This window comes from Leptopilina heterotoma, unplaced genomic scaffold (assembly GCF_015476425.1).
Source record: "Leptopilina heterotoma isolate Lh14 unplaced genomic scaffold, ASM1547642v1 Lhet_68, whole genome shotgun sequence".
NCBI lineage: Eukaryota > Metazoa > Arthropoda > Insecta > Hymenoptera > Figitidae > Leptopilina > Leptopilina heterotoma.
Window position 1 is genome coordinate 1,786,407 of NW_025111157.1, and position 14,076 is coordinate 1,800,482.

A 14,076-nucleotide genomic window follows, 5' to 3' on the forward strand; every position below is an offset into this window, starting at 1 on the left:
CGAACTATAAGTCCGTAAATTCCGTTTTTTTTTAAATAAGAGATCCGTAAAGTTCGTAATTTGATTGAAAAAAGACGAAAAGTTCGTAAATTTTACGATATAATTTGAAGAATTTTAGAGAAATTACAAATGATTGCAAAAATCGAATTATTTTCAAAAGTAATAAAATTCTTCGCCAAAATTTAATTATGTTCAAAAATTTTAAAAAATTCTAGTCAAAATTTAAATTATATTTATAAATATTACAATTCTTCTTCGAAATTTAATTATTTTCAAAAATTTTAATCCAATTCTTGACGAAATTTCAATGATTTCAATTATTTTCAAAAATTTTCCTCAATTCAACGATTTTCAATATCTACTATTTTAAAAAAATTTTTCCAAAAGAATTCAATTATTTAAACAAAATATTAATAAAAATTCCACAGGAATTCAATAACTTATCAATTTTTTATAAATTTCTTCGCAACAATTTAATTATTTTTAATTTTTTTAATGAAGTTTTTCGAAAGAATTCAAATATATTCAGAGAATTGAAAAAAATAGTTCTGAGAAATTCAATTACTTTGGAAAATTTAAATAAAATTCTTTTAAAATTTCTATTCTTTAAAAAAATGTTGACAAAATTCTTTACAAGATTTAGTTAATTAAATTCTTCTCAAGAAATCAATTATTTACATAAATAATAAAATTTTTCTCGAGAATTAAATTATTTTTAAAAATGTTGATAAAATGCCTTAAAAATTTGAAAAATTATAATAAAGCAATTCAATTATTTAAGAAATTTTAATAAAATTCTTCACAAGAATTTAATTTCTTTTTTAAAAATAATTTTCTTCACAGAAATTAAATTATTTAAAAAAAAATTTAATAAAATTCTTCTAAAAAATTTAATTATTTTTATAAAATAATAAATATTTCACAGTAATTCAATTAATTAGAAATTTTTGATATATTTCTTCGCAATAATTCAACTATTTTCATTGTATAATAAAATTTTTATAGAGAATAAATTATTTTCATAAATAATAAAACTCTTTTTAGAAATTTAATTATTTTCATAAATAATTAAACTCATCGCAAAATTTCAATTATTTCAAAAATACAATTTTCATCAACTTCCCCGAAAAATGTAATTATTCTTAAAAATTTTTTATTAAAATTCGTTCAATAAATTCAATTATTTAAAAATTTACTGATAAAATTGCTTATGAGAATTCAATTTTCAGAAACATTCAATAAATTATTTATTTTTGTATTTAAAATTTTTAATAATTAAATTCTCGTAGATTTTTCTATTAAAAATTGATTTAAAAATGAATTTCAGCTAAAATTTTAGAAATTATTAAATTTTGAAAAGGTTTCAAATTAAAATTTTTGAAAATTTGAATTCTTCATATTTTTAACTAACAATTCTGTGGAATTAATTTTTTGGAAAAAGTTTAATTGCGGATTTTTTAAAAAAATTATTTGAAGTTTTTATTTTCTAATATAATTGAAGAATTTCCGAATAATTGAAATTTTGTAAAATTGAATTAAATTCTTCTTCGATATTCAATTATTTTCAATACAATCACAAAATTCAATAATCAGATTTTTTTAATTATAATTATTGACAGACACAAATTTTAATAAAATTCTTAGCAACTATTTAATTATTTTCATTAATAATAAAATTCATTGCAGGATTTTAATTATTTTTAATAGAATTTTACAGAAATTGCAAAAAAAATGTAATTATTCTTAATAATTTAATTTTAATTCCTCGAAAAAATCAATTATTTAAAAAACTGTTTTTTTAAAAATTCTTTTGAAGAATTTAATTATTTACCAAAAATATTAGAATTTTTCACAGGAATTCAATTATTTTCAAATTTTTTAATAAAATTGTCCGAAATAAATCCATTTTTTTAAATACTATTTTAAATTAATTAATCAAAAAATTTAATTATTTTCACAAATAAAGTTTGCCACAAGAATTCAATTATTTAAAAAAATTTTTTGATAAAATTCTAAGCAAGAATTTTTCAAAGAATTCAATTATTCACATAAATAATTCTTCGAAAGAATTCAATTATGTCGATAAATAAAAAAATTATTCCCGAGAATTCAATTATTTTTTTAAGCATTTTAATAAAATTCTTTGCGAAATTCAATTATTTTCATAAATAGTAATATTCATCACAAGCATTAAATTATTTTGAAAATTTATAAATTTCTTCTTGTAAATTATATTATTTTAAAAAATTGTAAATAAATTTTTCAGAAGAATTCAATTATGTTCAAAAATTTTTTAATTCTTCTTAGGGATTAAATTATTCAATAAAATTGTTTTAAAGAATTTAAGTATATATTCTTTGAAAGAATTAAATTATTTTCAATATTTTTGTAAAATTCTTTAAATCAATTAAATTATTTTTAAAAATTATAATAAAATTCTGAGAGGAATTGAATTTTTTTTTTAAATTTTAATAAAATTCAATAATTAAATGTTTAATTTGAATTATTAAAAAATACGATTATTTTAAAAACTTGAATGAAATTCTTTATGAAATTCAAGTATTTTGAAAATTTTCAATTAAAATTATTAAAGAAACTCCACTATTTTCAAAATATTTAATTTTTTTCGTCAATAATAATCACTGGTTCGAGTCCTGAAGTAGAGAACAAATTTTTGTTTCCTAAAAATTGAAAACTTTTGGAGAAATTATTGAAAATGCTTAAATTGCACAGAAGAAATTGGAAAATTAGAAGAAAATATAAATTTTGTATATATTTTTTTGTCTAAGTTGTTAAAAAAGCATAACAAGTTGTAGTTTTTTCGAATTCTCGTCGTTGTCTTGCAAATTTTCTTTGATGGCGAACGAAATGTGATAGAAATCAGTGGCTCATAAAATCACTGGCATTCATTATAACCCCAAGAAGATTAGATTATCCCCATTATAAATCAATAGCATAATTAGACTTTCAAATTTTTGCCGACATACACTGTGTTTCTTGGAAAAAATAACAATGACCAACTTTTGGAATTCTGACTAACATATGCTTTTAAACGATTTCAAATTTTTTTTTCTTTTTTTTTTTTTCTTTATAATATTGTTAATCGAAAAATGGAGATCTAATTTAAATTTTATTTTCCAGGAATTGCAACAAAAGTGGCAGTGTGTTGACGTTCGATTGGAAACAAGAGACTTGAGAAGGAAATTGAAATTCATGAATCGTCCTACAACATTGAGAGATGAAAAATGAATGACCGCATAAATTCTCTCGTGTGTTTTTGAATAATTTAAAAATATTGTTTAATTCGGGAGTGTTCGAATTTACTTGAAATCGCGTTCGTTCAGTAACTAGTATTTAATGTTGTTTTCGGGAGTGTTCGAAGTTGTTAAAATCGCGTGTGATTTAATCTGGAAAACATCGCAGTATTCACAGTAATGGAATGTGCGAATACACTTCACGGTGAGATTTTTAAAGTTTTATAATTGAGGTTTGAGATCTTAAGAAGGGCACATGCAGCATTGATTTTAAATGCGATACTTGTGAACTTTTAATATCCGGAGTCTAAATTGATAATTTCAATTAAAAAAAAAAGATTACGAAATAATTGAAAATTATTGTGGATGGAATTCCAGTACTAAAAGAACAAGTAATTTTCTCAGCTCATAAAGTTCCGAACGTTTAAACGAATAAAATTTGTTTCCTCTTCAAATTAAATTATTTTCATGAATAGTAAAATTCTTCGCTAGAATTCGATTATTTTCACGAATAATAAAATTCTTCGAAAAAATTCAATTATATTCATAAATAATAATATTCTTCAGAAGAATTCAATTATTTTTATAAATAATAAAATTCTTCTTCTCAGAAATTCAATTATTTTCAATAAAATTTCACAAAAGGATTCAATTATTTTCATAAATAATAAAATTCTTCAAAGAAATTCAATTATTTTCAATAAAATTTCACAAAAGGATTCAATTATTTTCATAAATAATAATAGGTAATATTCTTCAGAAGAATTGAATTATTTTTATGAATAACAAAATTCTTCTCAGGAATTCAATTATTTTCAATAAAATTTCACAAAAAAATTCAATTATTTTCTAAAATGTTAAAATTTGTAACAATTCAATTATTTTAAAAAATAGTACAATTCTTCACAAAAATTTAATTATTTCTATAAAAAACAAATTTTTTTTCCAAAAATTCAATTATTTTTAACAAAATTTTAATAAAATTTCACAAAAAAATTCAATTACTTTCTAAAATGTTAATAAATTCGTAATCATTTAATTATTTTAATAAATAGTATAATTCTTCACAAAAATTCAATTATTTTTAACAAAATTTTAATAAAATTTCTCGAAAGAATTCTATTGTTTTCTAAAATTTTAATAAGTCCTTTTAAACAATTTAATTATTTTTTTAAATAGTATAAAATCTTTGCAAAAATTCAATTACTTTCAATAAAATTTCACGAAAGAATGTAATTTTTTTCTTAATTTGTTATAAAGTTTTTCAAAAGAATTTAATTATTTTCTAAAATTTTAATACATCTTTCGAAAAAAATTCAATTATTTTCATAATTTATAAAATTTTTCACAGGAATTCAATTATTTTCAATAAAATTTCTCAAAAAAATTATTGAATTTATTAAATAATTGTATTTTTTTACATTTGATAAAATACTTCGAAAAAATTCAATTATTTTGAAAAATATTAATAAAATTCATTCCACAAATTCAATTATATTCATAAATAATAATATTCTTCAGAAGAATTTAATTATTTTTGTGAATAATAAAATTCTTTTCAGGAATTTAATTATTTTCAATAAAATTTCACAAAAAGATTCAATTAATTACACGATTAATAAAATTCTTCGAAAAAATACAATTATTTTAAAAAATATCATAAAATTCATTCCAAAAATTCAATTACATTCATAAATAATAATAATATTCTTCAGAAGAATTTAATTATTTTTGTGAATAATAAAATTCTTCTCAGAAATTCAATTATTTCCAATAAAATTTTACAAAAGGATTCAATTATTTTCTAAATTTTTAATAAATTCGTAACAATTCAATTATTTTAATAAATAGTAAAATTCTTCACAAGAATTCAATTATTTTTATAAAAATCAATATTTTCTGGAAATTCTATTATTTTCAAAAGAATTTAAAAGATATTCACGAAAAGATTCAATTATTTCCTACAATTCTGATAAAATTTGTCGTAATAATTCAATTATTTTTATAAATAATAAAATTTTTCAAAAAAATTCAATTTTTTTTTATAAATAGTAGAATTTTTTGCAGGAATTCAATTATTTTCATAAATAATAAAATTCTTCGAAGCAATTCAATTATTTTAATAATTTTTTAATAAATTTTTTTGCTTGAATTCAATTATTTTTAGTGCATTAATTTTAATTTTAAAAACATTTAAAAGAAAAAATTATTAAAAAATTTAGGAAACGAAAAAGAAACAAAAACTTTATACGGGAAACATTTTATCAGAATACAACGATTATTAAAATAGATTACTTTTTATAATAAAATTATATAAAAATTAAATAAATATTTTGTTAATTTTGAACGTTTAAGAATTATTGAAGAACCTCGTTGCTATTTGTATTAAGATACAATTTATTAATATGTAATTAATTTTCTTTCTAATAATTTAATTTATACCTTTTTCTCTAAATTATTTTAGTTACTGAACTTAATAATTAATAATATATAATAATTACTGTTTCAGACTGACATAGTAAGTACTATCATCAATCAGTTAAGGAAATCATCAATCGGTGAGTGAAAGTTTTTTTCACTGGTATTTTTTTATTTTTTAAACTCGTTTTTAAATGACAATTATCAAGAAACTGAAATTGTTACAAATTTTAAAATGATTCTTTCATTTCTGTTAGATAATTACTAATTTTTTTTACACTGAATGAAAATTAATTTGCATCAAATTATCGAATTACTGCGAACAATTTATTATCAAATGAACATTTACTTTGGTCAAATAATTTCTGCCTTTATTTTTCTATTTTTATTTTAAACAAATACCATTTAATTGAGACATTATTTTTCTGCATATATCAAATTGAGACGTATAAAAAATGTTGCGAAGCAACGTTTTGGATACGTTTCTGGTTTCAATTTGATATCTGCAGAAAAATGTTTTTAGAAAAATAATTATTTGATACAAATAATTATACAAATGAATTGTTATCACTAATAATAAGTATTTTTTCTCTTTTTAATTTTCGTTTTTACTGAACAATTTTCAATTACGGAAATTTGTTTTCTTTTTTAATAGTGCTCTGTGTAGTGTTTTTAAAATCTGATTTTAAAAATTAAAAGTGATTCAGTGATCTTGTAGTAAAATAAAATAGAGCATTAAAAAAGTAAGTGTCATTTTGTTTATTTTTTTTTATAATTATTATAATTGTACCTAATTATTTTCTTTTTTGTTTTAGACACCAAAAAGGAAGTAAGTTTTTCAAAAATTTGTATATCTATATAAACTTAAAAGTGAAATTTAATTTTTCTAATTTTCTATTTTTCTATTTTTCAGATTTTTAATCAACTTGGAGAGTTTGAGAGATAATAAAACAAAAATGTTTAAACACTTTAAGAAAACGAAGAAATGAGTTATGTGTCGTACAACTTGCGGTGAAAAAGAAAAAAAAATGATGGAGGCAAATTTAAATGAAATCAGAATATGCGAATCTTAAAAGTGTGAAAAATGCATCAATTGATTGAATTCTCGGTACTGTCAATGATTTATTTTTGCATGTGACGTTTGTGACCGATATGGAACAGATTGGCAACAGATGTTTGAATGTTGGTATGTATGCTATGCGGAGATCATAAGTTGAACGTTAATAAGGATCAATCAATGACGATTAGGTTAACGTCTTGGGAGATTGAATAGAAAATCGAGACGCCTTAGACAATTTCCAATAGTCAAATTATCAAAATTAAGATGATTATCTTATTTTACCCTATCACCGACGCAAAATCGATTAGGGCAATTCCTATGCTTATGCCATTTCTATAATCTCTACCTCTTGGGAATCCAATTTCTTAAAAATTCAATTTATTTCATTTAATTGATTATACGTTTTTAATCGTTAAAAAATCATTATTAATAATCTTTGTATTCCGAATGTCTCTTCGTATTTCGAGTTTGTTCCTTTTGTTTTCTAATTTTTTTTTTTTTTTTAGGGGAATTTTTTTTCTTAATTTTTTGAATTTAAAAATTAAAGTTTTTGATTAAAAAATACCAAAAATTAATTAAATTCTTAAAAAAGTTCTCAAAATTTAAGTTTCTTTCTTAAAATTAAATTAAATTTAGAAAAAGTTTTAAAATAATTGAATTCTTATAAATTAATCAAACATTTTCAAAGTAATAATTAAATTTCTTACGAAAAATACAATTAATATCTTTAAAAATAAGTTAATTCATACAAGAAGCTTAATATTAAAACAATACAAAAAATATTTTAATTCTTCAAAAGAGTTTTATCAAATTTTTTAAAAATAATTGAATTTCTCCAAAGATTGTTGTAATTAACATTTTTTTTAAAAATTGAATAATTATATTTTTTTAAATAATTCAATTTCTTCGAAGAATTTTATTAAATATGAAAATAATTGAAATCTTGATTACAATTTCATTAAAATTGTATTAAAAATAAGTGAATTCTTATTAAGAATTTTACCAAAATTTTTCAAAACAATTGCATTTATGTAAAGAATTTCATTATTTAGGAAAAGAATTAAATTTTTTGAAAGTATTTAATTAAATTCTTTTTCTTATACAGAATTTTATTAAAATTTCTCAAAATAAATGAATTTCTGCGAAGAAATTTATCATTTACGAAAATAATTAAGTTTTTTCAAAGTATTTCATTAAATTTTTTCCTTTTAAAGAATTTTATTAAAATATTTCAAAATTATTGAATTTCTGCGAAAAAATTTTATTATTTAGGGAAAAAAATTAATTTTTTCAAAGTATTAAATTACATTTTTTTCTTTCAAAGAATTTTATTAAAAGACTTTAAAATCATGAAATTACTTCGGAAAATTTTATAAATTATGAAAGTAATTGTATGTTTCGAGAAATGTAATTAAAATTTTATTTAGAATATTTCAATTCGAAAAAATTCAATTATTTTTGAAACATTTTAATAATATTTTTCATCAAGAATTCAATTACTTTTATAAATAATAATATTCTTCAGAAGATTTCAATTTTTTTATAAATAATAAAATTCTTCTTAAGAATTCAATTATTTTCAATAAAATTTCACAACAAAAGGATTCAATTATTTTCATAAATAATAAAATTCTTCGAAGAAATTCAATTATTTTATAAAATATTATAATATAATTCGTTGCAAAATTTCAATTATATTTATAAATAATATTCTTCAGAATTGAATTATTTTTAGGAATAACCAAATTCTTCTCAGGAATTAAATTATTTTCAATACAATTTCACAAAAAAATTCAATTATTTTCTAAAATGTTAATAAATTCGTAACAATTCAATTATTTAAATAGATAGTAAATCAATCATGAATAATTTAATCAAAATTTTTCAAAATAATTGAATTTCTGTGAACACTTTTATTAAAATTCTTTAAAATAATTAAATTACTGTGAAAATTTTCATAAATTATAAAAATAATTGAAATTTTGCGAGGAATTTTATTAAAATTTTCGAAAATAATTGAATTTTTTTCGAGAAATTTAATTAAAATTGTTTTAAAATTATTTCAATTGTCGTGAAGAATTTTATTAAAATTTTACAATGTAATTTAATTGTTGCGAAGAATTTTTATCAAATTTAGAAAAATAATTGAATTCTTTTGAGAAATTTTATCGAAATTGTATTTTGAAAATAATTGATTGTCTGCAAAAAATGTTATACTTTATGAAAATAATATTGAAATCTTGCTAAACATTTTTTTTAAATTTTCGAAAATAATTGAATTTTTTTCAAGGAATTTAATTGAAACTGTTATGAAAATATTTCAATTCTCACGATGTATGTTATTGAACTTTTTTAAAGTAATTTAATTATTGCAAAGAATTTTATTAAATTTAAAAAAAAATAATTGAATTCTTTTGAGAATTTCTTTTTGAAATTGTATTGAAAACAATTGATATTTTGCTAAGAATGTTATTAAAATTTTTTCGAAAATTAATGAATTTTTTCGATGAATTTAATTAAAATTGTTTATTGTATTGCAAATATTTCAATTCTCCTGAAGAATTTAATTAAATTTTTTTCTTCTAATGAATTTTATTGAAAATCTTTAAAAACATTAAATTATGTAAAAAATAATTTAATTCCTGCAAACAATTTTATAAATTATGAAAATGATTGAAAATTGAAAATTTTACAATTCTCATAAAGAATTGAATCAAAATTTTCAAAAATAATTGATTTTTTACAAAGAATTTTATCAAATTTAAAAAAGTAATTGGATTTCTTTGAAATTGTATTGAAAATAATTGAATTCCTGCGAAGAATGTTATTAGCATTTTTGAAGACAATAAATAATTATAGTTAATTAGTAAATTATTTAATAATTGAATGTTTTTAAATTTTGAATCTGAAATTATTCAAAAATTGAAATTAATATTTGAAAACAAAAAATTTCTTTAATTTGCATAATAATAATAATTTAATTATCGTATTCATTCTATTCGTTCGATAAGAGACAGAAAGTTTATTAACGTTAAACATTTTTTTCCATTAATTTGAAATTTTACTGCGACCACTTCTTTGAATTGAAGGAAAATTTTTCTTTTTTTGTTTCTCTTTAAAAATGTAATAATTAATTCTGGACTTTTAAATTCTTTTCTATATTCATTGTCATAAAAATTGAAAGTTATATTTGCAGATTCATTAGAAGGGATGAAAAAGGGTCATTAAAAAAGGAACAAAGATTACAGTTCAAAGAGCAAATATAGTCGAACGAATTGACTGGAATCAACCACGAAGCGAAGAATGAAATGAAAGAATATAATTTGATCCTTTTAAAAAATGTATAAATAAATTTGAGGAAGCAATTTTCAGTTTTTGCTATATGACCATGACATACGAGTCATTAAGTTTTAACGATTCGAATTAGTCACGGCAAAATGATATTTCGAACGATTCGACACTGTTATTTTTCAGGGTTGTAATTTAGGTTCTTAAAATTCTCTCTTCCTATATTACAATAATTCTCACGGAACTATTTTAGAATTTATTTTCAAAATCATATTATTGAGAAAAATTTATTTGCGTGCAAAAAAAATTTAACTAGAAACGAAAATTATATTCTGAAATTTCGAATTATTTATTAGTAATAACAATGATTATTGTAAATTGTTAAAAAATACGAGAAAAATAATTAATAAATTTTCGAAATAATTTTTTTTTGTTATTACTCACTCAGTGTTAAATGCCTCGCAGATGCTGTTACAATCCTCGCGGTAAATGTCAACTTAGAATCGAAAATAAATTCACTAATGACTCGCAACTTTCTGAAAGATCGAAATTTGGAAAATTTAAATTTAAAAAAAAAAGATGATAAATATTTTTATTTGGAAAAAAAATGGGAAATTTATATTTTGAGGGAGAATTTTTACCTTTAAAAATAAGGAAGCGAATTAAATTCATTACGATGTTCTATATATGTTTATACGGTGATAGGAATGCCTAGGCGTAGACTGCGAGCCGCCACTCTACCAGTTACAACTGCTTCAAATCAAGAAGGCTAAACAAATTTTCCTCGCGGAATCCGCTTTTATTTTTAACGCACACTTTTCAAACAAAAAGAATCGAATCTTCAAAAAACTGATGAATAGAATATTTTACTTGTGACAATTTGTTTGTAAAACACTTCTTTTTTTTTTAAAAAATAATTTTACATTTTTTTGAAAAAAATAATTTTTTTCTGAAAATTAATAATAATTTTACATTTATTTCGAAAATATTAATTTTACATTTTCTTTTTCAGATAATTAAAAATGGTGCAGAAGAAAATCACGATGATAGAGAAGCAAAAGATACAATATTTGGGAGATTTCAATAAGTCGCCATCGCTTTTATATTTAAATAAAAGTATATTAATTTTCTTATCAATAATAGGGTCGATAAGATTTGTGTATATTCTACATTTACTAAAGAATTCCGAATCTTTCATCATCGGAATTTTCTCCCTTGAACCGATCAAAATAGGGATTTATAAATGCTTACTCATCATCATCATCAAAGTTCTAGGAAGATTGAGAGAGAAAAAAAATTCATCTGATGCCGGATGTTATATATGCGCAATAAGAAATGTCAATCAGTTAATAGTATTTTATCTACATTAATTGCGATTTACAATGTGTCAGTTTATTTAAAAAAAAAAAAAATCTCAAAAAATTGTATTCAATGATCCGTGAGGATATAAAGGTTACAAATATATGAAAAAAAAATAATTATTAAAAAATAAATAATTATTTTAAAAAATAATAAAGAATTAGATACGCCATGATTAGAGATTAAAGTATACGAAGTCTAATTAAATCACATTGTGCGTTAGTTCGTAGTTATGAGGAAAAGATTAAAAAAAAATCTTAGTGAAAATTAATAACACGAAAAAAAAGTGTTTTTTGTATCATAGACATTTTTTTGAATGAAAGAAATTTTCTTTGAATAAAAGAAATTCTTTTTTGAATGAAATTCAAATGAAATTCAAATGAAATTCTTCTTTGAATGAGAGAATATTTTTTGAAAGAAAGAAATTTATTTAAATGAAAGAAATTTATTTGAATGAAGTAAATTTTGCTATGAATGAAAGAAAAATTAATTTTCAATCGAAGAAATAAGTGAGAGGAAAAAATGAAGAAAAACTTTTTTTCTGAGCGTAAATAAAAAATATTCAGAGATTTGATAAACTATACAATGTTTTAGTAATATCAGTCTTTGCAATAATAATTGTTTGTCAATTCAAGGTTGCTTCGGAAATATTGGTGATAAAAGGCAACGCATGAAAAAGTGATCAACTTGAAAAACTGATTTCAATTGGCAATGCAAAGCTTATATTGCGAAAGATAATGAAAAGAAGGGGAAGAAAATGTCACGCCTCTTGAAGCGTGTGTGGCGATGCTTTTATAGGGTGCAAAAGATTTCAATTGAATATTGCAATAATGATTATGATGATGATGATGATGCTGAAAATAATAATAATATGAAAATGTGGCATGATTTGTGAATGAAAAATATTTTATCATCCTATCACCACCACCGAGGGCATTGACCCATTCACGTTTTCATTTCAATTCAAATTGGTGGAAGTTTTTACTAATTAAATTTTAACTATAATTAAATTTTTACTTATTAAAATCAGTAAATTTCTAGAAACAGAAATTCAATTGTTTACGAATTTTTTTGATAAATTTCTGAGTTAATCAGAATATTCTTTAGGTTCAGGGAAAAAGTGAAAATTTTGTCTGGAAATCAAGGAAAAATCAAAATTAAATTTTTGTGGTAACCACAGACTTCGCACTCGATAATTAATTTTAAAAAAGTACCAAAAAGTAGTTTTCAAAGTAAAAAAAAAAGTAAAAAAGTAGCTGTCGAAAAATTAAACTTAACGACAAAAAAACTCGTTTTAGACACTTCACAAAACTGACGAAAAATCCCATTCCATATTTTTTATTTTCCTGATTTTTACCTATTTTTCATCAAAAATATTTACTTTTTTCTTATCCGACTTATAAATTGAATTCCTGGAACGAATTTTATTATTCATCAAAACAATTTAATATATATTTAAAAAAATAATTTAATTCTTGTCAAGAAGTTTATAAAAATTTTCAAATAATTGATTTCTTTCGACTAATTTTATGCAAATTCTAATTTAAATAATTGAATTCCCGAGAAATTTTTCTTAATCATGAAAATAATTGAATTCTTACAAAGATTTTTACAAAATTTTTTTTAAATAATTGAATTCTGTTTGTAAATTTTATGAAAATAGTAGATATTCATAATCATTGAATTGCGAAAACTTTTTAAAAATAATTAAATTTTACAAAGTATTCAATTAAAATTTTTTGACAATAATTATTATTGAATTCTTGCAAACGATTTTATTAGAATTTTCTAAAATAATTGAATTTCCGAGAAGAAATTTATTACTTTTAAAAATAATTGAATTCTTATAATAAATATTGTTATTTATAAAAATAATTGAATTTTACGAAGAATTTTATTAAAATGCCTAAAAAAATAATTGAATTTTCATGAATACTGTTGTTATTTATCGACATAATTGAATTCTTTCGAAGAATTATTTATGTGAATAATTGAATTCTCGGGAAGAATTTAAAAAAGCAGTTTTTTAAATAATATATTTTTTGGAGGAATTGAAATTAAATTTTTAAGAATAATTACATTTTTTGAGCAACTCCTGTAAAATTGTATTAAAAATAATTGAAATCCTGCGATGAATTTTATTATTTATAGAAAATAATTGAATAGTTGCTAAGAATTGAATTAAAATTTTTAAAAATATTGGAATTTTTGAGAAGAATTTTATTATTTATGTAAATAATTGAATTATTGTGGAAAATTTTATTAAACTATTTAAAAAGAATTGAATTTCTGTGACAAATTTTGTTAGTTTTGAAAATAATTGAATTATTGCGAAAAATTGTATTAAAATTTAAAAAAATAATTGAATTATTTCAAAAAAATTTAATTAAAATTGTATTTAAAATAATTAATTTCTTTAAAACAACTTTATTTTTATATTTGATAATAATTGAATTCCTGTGAAAAATTCTAATAGTTTTGTAAATAATTGAATTCTTTCAAAGAATTTTATGCAAATTCTAATAGTTCTGTAAATAATTTAATTTTTTTAAAGAATTTTATGCAAATTCTAATATAAATAATTGAATTACAGAGAATTTTGTTTGGAAATTTTATAAAAATATTAGGTATTAAAAATCATTGAATTAAGAAAAGTTTTTAAAAATAATTAAATTTTACAAAGACTTCTATTAAAAT

General features: G+C 19.8%; 1 protein-coding gene across 1 annotated transcript in view; it reads left to right on the forward strand.

Annotated features, from left to right (window-relative positions):
- The first annotated feature begins 5,763 nt into the window (after positions 1-5,763).
- The window catches only part of LOC122510388 (zinc finger protein 236-like), a 73,889-nt gene continuing 65,576 nt past the window's right edge, over positions 5,764-14,076 (forward strand). Inside the window, exon 1 of the mRNA XM_043625006.1 lies at positions 5,764-5,772. The gene's annotated coding sequence lies outside the window, so the exon portion shown is untranslated. The remainder of the gene's footprint in view (positions 5,773-14,076) is intronic.